Below are 9,773 nucleotides of genomic sequence, written 5' to 3'. Positions count from 1 at the left end.
AAGGAGAGGCGTCCAAAGGAAGAATTGGTTTTGGGGGTGACTAGAGAGATATACCTGCTGGAGCGCTGCTACAAGTAGGTGCTGCTATGGTGACCAGCGAGCTGAGATAAGGGGGGACTTTACCTAGCAGGGTCTTGTAGATGACCTGGAACCAGTGGGTTTGGCGACGAGTATGAAGCGAGGGCCAGCCAACGAGAGTGTACAGGTCGCAGTGGTGGGTAGTATATGGGGCTTGGTGACAAAACGGATGGCACTGGTGATAGACTTCATCCAATTTATTGAGTAGGGTTTTGGAGGCTATTTTGTAAATGACATCACCGAAGTCGAGGATTGGTAGGATGGTCAGTTTTACAAGGGTATGTTTGGCAGCATGAGTAAAGGATGCTTTGTTGCGGAATAGGAAGCCAATTCTAGATTTGACTTTGGATTGGAGATGTTTGATGTGAGTCTGGAAGGAGGAGTTACAGTCTAACCAGACACCTAGGTATTTGTAGTTGTCCACATATTCTAAGTCAGAGCCGTCCAAAGTAGTGATGTTGGACAGGCGGGCAGGAGCAGGCAGCGATCGGTTGAAGAGCATGCATTGGTTTTACTTGTATTTAAGAGCAGTTGGAGGCCACGGAAGGAGAGTTGTATGGCATTGAAGCTCGCCTGGAGGGTTGTTAACACAGTGTCAAAAGAAGGCCAGAAGTATACAGATAGTGTCGTCTGCGTAGAGGTGGATCAGAGAATCACCAGCAGCAAGAGCGACATCATTGATGTAAACAGAGAAGAGAGTCGGTCCAAGAATTGAACCCTGTGGCACCCCCATAGAGACTGCCAGAGGCCCGGACAACAGACCCTCCGATTTGACACACTGAACTCGATCAGAGAAGTAGTGTTGAACCAGGCGAGGCAATCATTAGAGAAACCAAGGCTGTCGAGTCTGCCAATGAGGATGTGGTGATTGACAGAGTCAAAAGCCTTGCCAGGTCAATGAATACGGCTGCACAGTATTGTTTCCTATCGATGGCGGTTACGATATCGTTTATGTACCTTGAGCGTGGCTGAGGTGCACCCATGACCAGCTCTGAAACCAGATTGCATAGCGGAGAAGGTGTGGTGGGATTCGAAATGGTCGGTAATCTGTTTGTGACTTGGCTTTCGAAGACCTTAGAAAGGCAGGGTAGGATAGATATAGGTCTGTAGCAGTTAGGGTCAAGGGTGTCCCCCCCTTTGAAGAGGGGGATAACCGCAGCTGCTTTCCAATCTTTGGGGATCTCAGACGACACGAAAGAGAGGTTGAAGAGGCTAGTAATAGGGTGGCAACATTTCAGCAGATAGTTTTAGAGAAAGGGTCCAGATTATCTAGCCCGGCTGATTTGTAAGGGTCCAGATTTTGCAGCTCATTTAGAACATCAGCTGACTGTATTTTGGAGAAAGAGAAAGGGGAAGGCTTGGGCGAGTAGCAGAGGGAGGCAGTGCTGTTTGTCCGGGGTAGGGGTAGCCAGGTGGAAAGCATGGCCAGCCGTAGAAAAATGCTTATTGAAATTCTCAATTATAGTGGATTTGTCGGTGGTGACAGTGTTTCCTATCTTCAGAGCGGTTGGAAGCTGGGAGGAGGTGTTCTTATTCTCCATGACTTTACACGTTGTCCCAGAACTTTTTTTGAATTTGTGTTGCAGGAAGCAAATTTCTGCTTGAAAAAGCTAGCCTTGGCTGTTCTAACTGCCTGTGTATATTGTTTCTGGCTTCCCTGAAAAGTTGCATATCACGGGGGCTGTTCGATGCTAATGCAGAACGCCATAGGATGTTTTTCTGTTGGTTAAGGGCAGTCAGGTCAGGAGAGAACCAAGGGCTATATCTGTTCCTGGTTCTAAATTTCTTTGAATGGGGCATGCTTATTCAAGATGGTGAGGAAGGCATTTTTTAAAAAATGACCAGGCATCCTCTACTGACGGATGAGATCAATATCCTTCCAGGATACCCCGGCCAGGTCGATTAGAAAGGCCTGCTCGCTGAAGTGTTTCAGGGAGCGTTTGACAGTGATGAGTGGAGGTCGTTGACCGCTGACCCATTACGGATGCAGGCAATGAGGCAGTGATCGCTGAGATCTTGGTTGAAAACAGCAGAGGTGTATTTGGAGGGCAAGTTTGTTAGGATGATATCTGATAGGGTACCCGTGTTTACGGAATTGGGTGGTACCTGGTAGGTTCATTGATAATTTGTGTGAGATTGAGGGCATCAAGCTTAGATTGTAGGGTGGCTGGGGTGTTGAGCATGTTCAAATTTAGGTCGCCTAGCAGCACGAGCTCTGAAGATAGATGGGGGGCAATCAGTTACATATAGTGTCCAGAGCACAGCTGGGGGCAAGAGGTGGTCTATAGCAGGCGGCAACGGTGAGAGACTTGTTTTAGAGAGGTGGATTTTTAAAAAGTAGAAGTTCAAATTGTTTGGGAACAGACCTGGATAGTATAACAGAACTCTGCAGGCAGTCTTTGCAGTAGATTGCAACACCGCCCCCCTTGGCCGTTCTATCTTGTCTGAAAATCTTGTAATTGGGGATGAAAATGTCTGAATTTTTGGTGGTCTTTCTAAGCCAGGATTCAGACACGGCTAAAACATCCGGGTTGGCAGAGTGTGCTAAAGCAGTGAACAAAACAAACTTAGGGAGGAGGCTTCTAATGTTAACATGCATGAAGCCAAGGCTATTACGGTTACAGAAGTCATCAAAAGAGAGCGCCTGGGGAATAGAGATGGAGCCAGGTACTGCAGGGCCTGGATTCACCTCTACATCACCAGAGGAACAGAGGAGGAGGAGGAGTAGGATAAGGGTACGGCTAAAAGCTATGAGAATTGGTCGCCTAGAGCTACTAGAGCAGAGAGTAAAAGGAAGTTTCTGGGGGCGATAAAATAGTTTAAAGGAATAATGTACAGACAAAGGTATGTATGGTAGATGTGAATACAGTGGAGGTAAACCTAGGTATTGAGTGATGATGAGAGAGATATTGTCTCTAGAAACATCATTGAAACCAGGTGATGTCATCGCATATGTGGGTGGTGGAACTGAGAGGTTGGATATGGTATAGAGAGCAGGGCTAGAATCTCTACAGTGAAATAAGCCAATAAACACTAACCAGAACAGCAATGGACAAGGCATATTTACATTAAGGAGAGGCATGCTAATCGAGTGATCAATAAGGGTCCAGTGAGTAGAGGTTGGTTGGGGTCGTGGCGATCCAGACAGCTGGCCGGGTATATGGCTATCGGTAGCAGCATAGGATGGAGGTCTGTTTGTAGATACCTCGTGCGTTTCCGTCGGTAGGTTAGTGGGGTTCCGTGTAGTGGGGTTCCGTGTGGTAGAGGGGATCAATCCAAATTGGCAAAATAGATAAGTGACCCAAGGAAAAAAATAAAAATACATAAATAATAATAATAATAATAGTTGTCTGATATACTGTTCAGATACAGCCGATAAGACAGCTAACGATTAGCGGGCCTCAGATGAGCGTTCAGGTAACGTCGGGACGGAGGTGCCAGTTGGATAAATCCCTCGGGCAGATAACGTCGGCAGTCAGTCGCGGCAGTCAGTCGTGAAGGCCCGGTGGGGTCCGTATCTGCAGCAGCAACAAAAGAAACGGGTCCGGATGGTGATGGAACTCCTCAGCTGGCTAGCTCCAGAATGATTTGAGTTTGCTCCGGGGTCGACGTAAGCCAATAGTCACACGGTTAGCAGCTAGGAAATCAAGGTGCAAGTGTCCAGAGCCTGCGGCTGGAATCCGGGGAAACTGAGAGAAAAAAAGTCCCGGAATGCTCCGGTCCGAGTCGCGTTGCACAAAAGTGCCGGTAGATTATCGAGCTAAAGGAATAGCTGATGACCACTAAACGTGGGCAGCTGAAACACCAACGCTAGCCAGCAAACCGGCTAATTTCGGGGCAGCTACAGATTAGCTTCTGGCTAGCTATCGGAGTAGCTTCTGGTTAGCTTTCAGGCTAGCTTCTGAAATTAGCCCCTGGCTAGTTTCCACGATGGATTTTCAGATTGAGGTAAATAATACTTTTTGTAATTGGTGAAGCGGGTTGCAGGAAAGCTTTTGCAGGAAAGCTTTTGTAGTTGAGTTCTTGGATAATAAAATTAATAAAAGATATGCGAAGAAAGGTGTAAATATATATATATACAGGACACGACAATACGGAACAGAAAAAGACGTCTGAACTGCTAAGCCACCTTGGACGAAAAGTAAGATTACCATATAATATATATTCAGGCACTAAATGTTTGACAACATTGACTCCCCTTTCCCATTTCCAGATGACCTCAACCCTGAATGCCTGGGGAACATTATTTGTTTGATTGTGGATCCCCTTTACAGGAGGTTTGAAGTTGATGTTATTGTCGGTCAGTTTGACTCTTGAATCTCTTTCAGAATTCATGCATTGTAATTGTACATGTATTTGCAAACTTATGATTACACCCTCTCCAACCTGTCCAGATGACCTGATGCCCAGCCTGGCTACTCTGTGTGGAATGAGTGTGAAAATGGACCTGATGGGCAATGTCATGTTTGCTTCTGTTCTAAGCTGCTTTTCCCGGAACATGGTAACGCTAAACTGCAGTTTTTGCTTGAGCTTCAAATGGGCAATTTGCCATTTATTGTCTGCAATTGCTATCTGTAATGTGTCATGGGGTTCATGTTTTAAATTGCATAATCAAACTTTRTTTTTTTTTTTTTRRCAATGGTTTTAGGTTAAGACCTTCAGCTCGGTCGAACAGCTAAGGCTGCAAGGAAACCACATGAGCGAGTACTCTGTCAGTGTTGCCAACTTAGCGACTTTGTTGCTATATTTAGTGAGTATTCAGACCCCTCTAGCGACACATTTTCAAAAAAATCGARTAGCGACAAATCTAGCGGTGTTATTGGAGACTCTGTGAAAGCATGTATCATTCTAACTCTTCTCAACGAGCAGCGGGTGCTGCCGTGGGCCCCGTCCCAAAGCACTCGCAGGCGGCCCAGTCCTCACGCAGCAGTCCCTCCCAGCTGCAGTCAGAGCAGGAGATGTTCACCCCTCCGCATCCAGACTGCAAATGAATCGTGCGTGCGGGAAGCCGCCGCTGGCTGATCCCGCCCTGGCTTGCATTCAGGGCTGGATGTGAAGTGTTTTTGTCTAAAATAAATCACTGCATTTGACACACAGCCTCAGTCACTTACTCACCTTGTCCACTGTGTGTGCCTCTCTGTGACATGAGCTAGCCAGCTAGATGTTTAGCTTATGTCTCAGTTTAAACTGTACACTCAAAAATACAGAAAGGAGTGGGAATCAAACCCTGAATTCAAAGGCTGGTTGAAGCTGTTTATTGGAGATGATACACGGGCATACTGCCTGTATTAAGGTTGATTTCTACGCCAAACTTAGTGATGTAAAAAAACACATAACTCAAACACTTTCGGCAAAGCCTTAACAGTTCCAGCCAAAACAAGCTGCCATTTATGGTTAAAAATTGACTCTGCAAAAAAGGCTGAGGCCAGCCACCATGGCATTAGCTATCGCTGAACACTGTTCTATGCTGGCATGTGATCACATTGGAGAAGCATGTAGAGCTGCTTTCTCAGACTCCACTGCTGCTACCCACTTCAAAATGCACAGGACAAAGTGCACCAGCATGATTAATGGTGTTATAGCACCATACTTTCTGAAAAAGTTGGACGCAGATGTAGGTGACCAGCGTTTCAGCCTCTGAGTCCACAGATGTAAGTGTTTCTAAGTACCTGGGGGTTGTGATAAGGTACTTTAGTGACACCAAGCAGACAATTGTATCAACATTTCTGGGGCTTGTTGAGTTGGAGGGAGGAGATGCCAAATCTATAGCACGTGCTGTTCGAGAAGTGTTGTCTTAAAAAAGAGAAACTCCTGGGGATAGGGACTGACAATGCCTCTGTTATGATGGGGATTAACAATTGGGTCCATAAAGTGCTGAAGGATGAGTATGGCCTCAAATATCTGGTTCTTATTCGCTGTGTGTGCCACTCTCTGCAGCTTGCTGTAAGTCATGCTTCCAATGACACCATCCCCCGTAGTGTGGAGTACTTGGTACGAGAGACTTATAACTGGTTTTCAGTGTCTCCAAAGCGCAGGGAGGTCTACAAGGCCATATATGAAACCAACTGTGGGGAGAAACCTGTACAGATAACCAAGGTGRGTGCCACACATTGGCTCTCAATTGAACCAGCCGTTTCATGCATTTTGGACCAGTGGGAGGAGCTTAGGCTGCATTTCGCAGTCACCAAGTCCAGTGAACACTGCTACATGGCTGAGGTTTTATACTCCATGTACAGTGATCCTCAAAACATATTGTATCTGACTTTTTTGAAGTCAGTGCTGGGGGAGGTACAGTTGGCATACAAGGCTTTTTATGGGAGAGCAAGTAGATCCTCTTAAGCTACTTGACAGCTTGGTTAGCCTGATCAAGTCTGTGAGCAGCAAGGTGCTGAATCCACTGGCAAATGTTGATGTACTCAAAGGGCCAATAGATGGATAGATCAGTCCCAAACCGTACCTTGGTTACCTTTTTGAATCAAAGGCAGCTGAGCTCCACCTTGCGCCTGAGGATGAAAACAATGTCCGAAAGCGGTGTGTAGCCTTCACCATCTCCCTCGCTAATGAGTTGAGGGTGAGACTGCCGGACAACATCGAAGCATTGCAGTACATGTCAGTATTCAATGTGGAGGAAACTCTAAAGCACAATAAGAGCCCTGGAGAAATAGAATAAATAGCCAAGCTCCTTGGCTACTCCCCTGCAGAGATAGACAAGATTGTCCAGCAATGGCGTCATCCATCTTAGTAAATGGAATGAGACCAAAAACACACTGGGCTTCTGAAGTGAGATTTGGAAGTTCAGGGACGCAGCTGATATCAACCCGTTTCAAGAACTTGCCATGGCTGCTGTGTCTGTGTTGTCCTTGCCACACTCGAAGGCTGAAGTCGAGAGAGTATTCAGACAGATGAGTGTGGTAAAAAGCAAACTTAGAAACCGGATGTCCTTGCAGACCCTTAACTCCATCCTGTACATTCGATATGGACTGAAGCTGTCTGGTGAGGCTTGCTATGAGCACCAGCTGCCTGATAATGTTTTGCAGCTTTTTGGCACATCAGCTGCTTACTCATTTAAGTCAGCTCCCTCAGTTGCTGAACCTGCCAATGTTCATGTTTTAGTGTGACTTGTTGTAGGCTCCTAAGTGGACCATAAGGTTCAAAAACAAAACAAATTAAGAAAATAAAAAAACAATMTAAAAAAATTAAATTAAAAACGAAGTAACTCCACCAGAGTGACTCTTTTCGGTCACGTTTGCCGGTCCCAAGCCCGGATAAAGGAGGAGGGTTGGAATTGTGACATTAAAAAAAACAAGAATCGACAGAAGAAAGTTCATTTTTAGTTCTAAACATATTTAGGGTGTTTTTTACTCACTTTTTGTCTCTCCCACGACGTTATTCCTCTCTCCTACAGCGTCCATCACAATTACATGCACATYGACAATTATGCAAATTAGGCGATGACGTCATTTAGCAACTTCTAGCGACTTTTAGGACAGCCAWTAGCTACTTTCCTTACTGAGGAGTTGGCAACACTGCTCCTTGTACAGAGTAGGCAAAACCTGTAGCTACACTATATGGGCCTCCCGAGAGATTCTGTGTGACCGCACCTACATGGAGGTAAGTGAGCAGAGCATGCCCCAATGGACTACTGGAGGCCAACGTTAGGCCAAAGGCCTTACATGTTCTGTTTTAAAGGCAAATATGCGCTGGAAGCCAAATACTCCATCTACATGTGACTCGGTTATTATTGCAGTACGGTTCTAGAGACATACATCCCTCTACTTTCATATCGCATCAATCATTTCCCATGCAAAATACACAGTTGCTGTACACTTAAGTTGCAGCGGACAGTATTTTTCAGTAACATGTTTGTGGCATCAATGTTGTGTACACAGATGTTAGGAGACGCAGATGGCTAATTAGCACAGATGACTGTCTTGTCTGTTTTTTGTAACAAGGCAGTGTGTGAACCTTAACCCTACAATGGTATGTAGTAATCAAACCATGTTTTTTGATATGAGATTTTTTATGTTTCTGAAACTGTACTGCAGCAACTAGTGTTAACCTTTTTTTAGAGCAATGTTAACACTAGTCGCTAAACAAAACTCACCTGGCTAGAAGATGTTATCGTCAATAGGCCTTTAAGGTAGTTGACGGCTGACTGGGCTAGGAGAACTGTCGCGCTTGTCCTAAATGCCTGTAGGAATGATCTGTCTAGCTCTACAATTCTCCACTTTAGTTTATTCTGCAACAAAGCAGAGGTCTTGGCTTTTTCTCAACTGTACTTGATTTCACTCACCACCTCAAAATGCTTACAGAATATGGTCAGAGGAACATTGGCTCTTCATTGCGTTTTTAGGAGAGCATACTCAAATTGACGAGACTATTAAGAAATTAGTTGACTTGATTTCCTATTGTATGGGAGGGAGAATATATTGCCATATACTGTATGGGGAGTAAGGGCCTTTCTCACCTAGGTGTCGGTCAGGAGTCTTCCAGTATTCCAAACCTTCCTTGAGCTTAAGGCAAGGAGCGGCAACCTCAGAGGTGCTGAGGTAGCCACGTTTCTTTAATTCCACTGCAAAATGATAAGTTGGCGCTGAACAATTTGCCTTTAGTAAGAAGTTGGTTAATTCATGTTTCCATTTCCTAAAACAGGATCTTGCTTCAGGATGCATGACAGCAGTGGTCTTCAGTCCTAGCAAGAAGGTCATGAAGGTGGATGAGCTCCAAATAAAGGGCTATGCAATAGGCAACACTCCCACACGGCTAGTGTTGAGGAGGCCTGATAATGCAGAGGAGACTTACCTACAGGATGTAAGTGGACTTCCTCCATCAGCTAACTGTTTATCCCCCTATGCTTTCTATGACTGGGTTGTGTTCAGTAGAGCAAATGTTTGGAAACCGAGTGGCCCTACCTGAACTTTTTCAGCTTGCAAACATCCCCCTTTTTCCTCCAAACATAACGATGGTCATTAATGGCCAAACAGTTCTATTTTTGTTTCATCAGACCAGAGGACAATTCTCCAAAAAGTACCATCTTTGTCACCATGTGCAGTTGCAAACCGTAGTTCTGTGCTGAGCGGCCTTTCAGGTTATGTTGATATTGGACTCGTTTTACTGTGGATATAGATACTTTTGTACCTGTTTCCTCCAGCGTCTTCATAAAGTCCTTTGCTGCTGTTCTGCGATTGATTTGCACTTTTTGCACCAAAGTACGTTCATCTCTAGGAGACAGAATGTGTCTCCTTCCTGAGCAGTATAACAGCTGAGTGGTCCCATGGTGTTTATACTTGCGGACTATTGTTTGTACAGATGAACGTGGTAGCTTCAGGCATTTGGAAATTGCTCCCAAGGATGAACCAGACTTGCGGAGGTCTACCATTTTTTCCTGAGGTCTTGGCTGATATCTTTTCCTTTTTTCCCATGATGTCAAGCAAAGAGGCACTGAGTTTGAAGGTAGGCCTTGAAATACATCCACAGATACACCTCCAATTGACTTAGGCTAATTGACATAATTTATCAGAAACTTCTAAAGCCACAAGATAATTTTCTGGAATTTTCCAAGCTGTTTAAAGGCACTTAACTTAGTGTAAACTTCTCATCCCGTGGAATTGTGATGCAGTGAATATCTGTCTGTAAACATTTGTTGGAAAAATTACTTGTCATGCACAAAGTAGATGTCCTAACCGACTTGCCAA

General features: G+C 45.0%; 1 long non-coding RNA gene across 2 annotated transcripts; it reads left to right on the top strand.

The window, feature by feature from the left end:
• Positions 1 to 4,293: 4,293 nt before the first annotated feature.
• LOC139023205 (uncharacterized) lies at positions 4,294 to 5,168 on the top strand. 2 transcript variants are annotated; one of them, XR_011474343.1, is made up of 4 exons: positions 4,294 to 4,378; positions 4,473 to 4,579; positions 4,727 to 4,828; positions 4,948 to 5,168. It is a non-coding gene; the product is annotated as an uncharacterized lncRNA (long non-coding RNA). The 2 variants fall into 2 exon arrangements; XR_011474342.1 differs by having other exon boundaries at positions 4,727 to 5,168.
• Positions 5,169 to 9,773: the final 4,605 nt, after the last annotated feature.

The sequence above is a fragment of the Salvelinus sp. IW2-2015 genome, linkage group LG28, assembly GCF_002910315.2.
Source record: "Salvelinus sp. IW2-2015 linkage group LG28, ASM291031v2, whole genome shotgun sequence".
Classification (NCBI taxonomy): domain Eukaryota; kingdom Metazoa; phylum Chordata; class Actinopteri; order Salmoniformes; family Salmonidae; genus Salvelinus; species Salvelinus sp. IW2-2015.
This window is presented reverse-complemented; position numbering and strand designations above follow the sequence as displayed.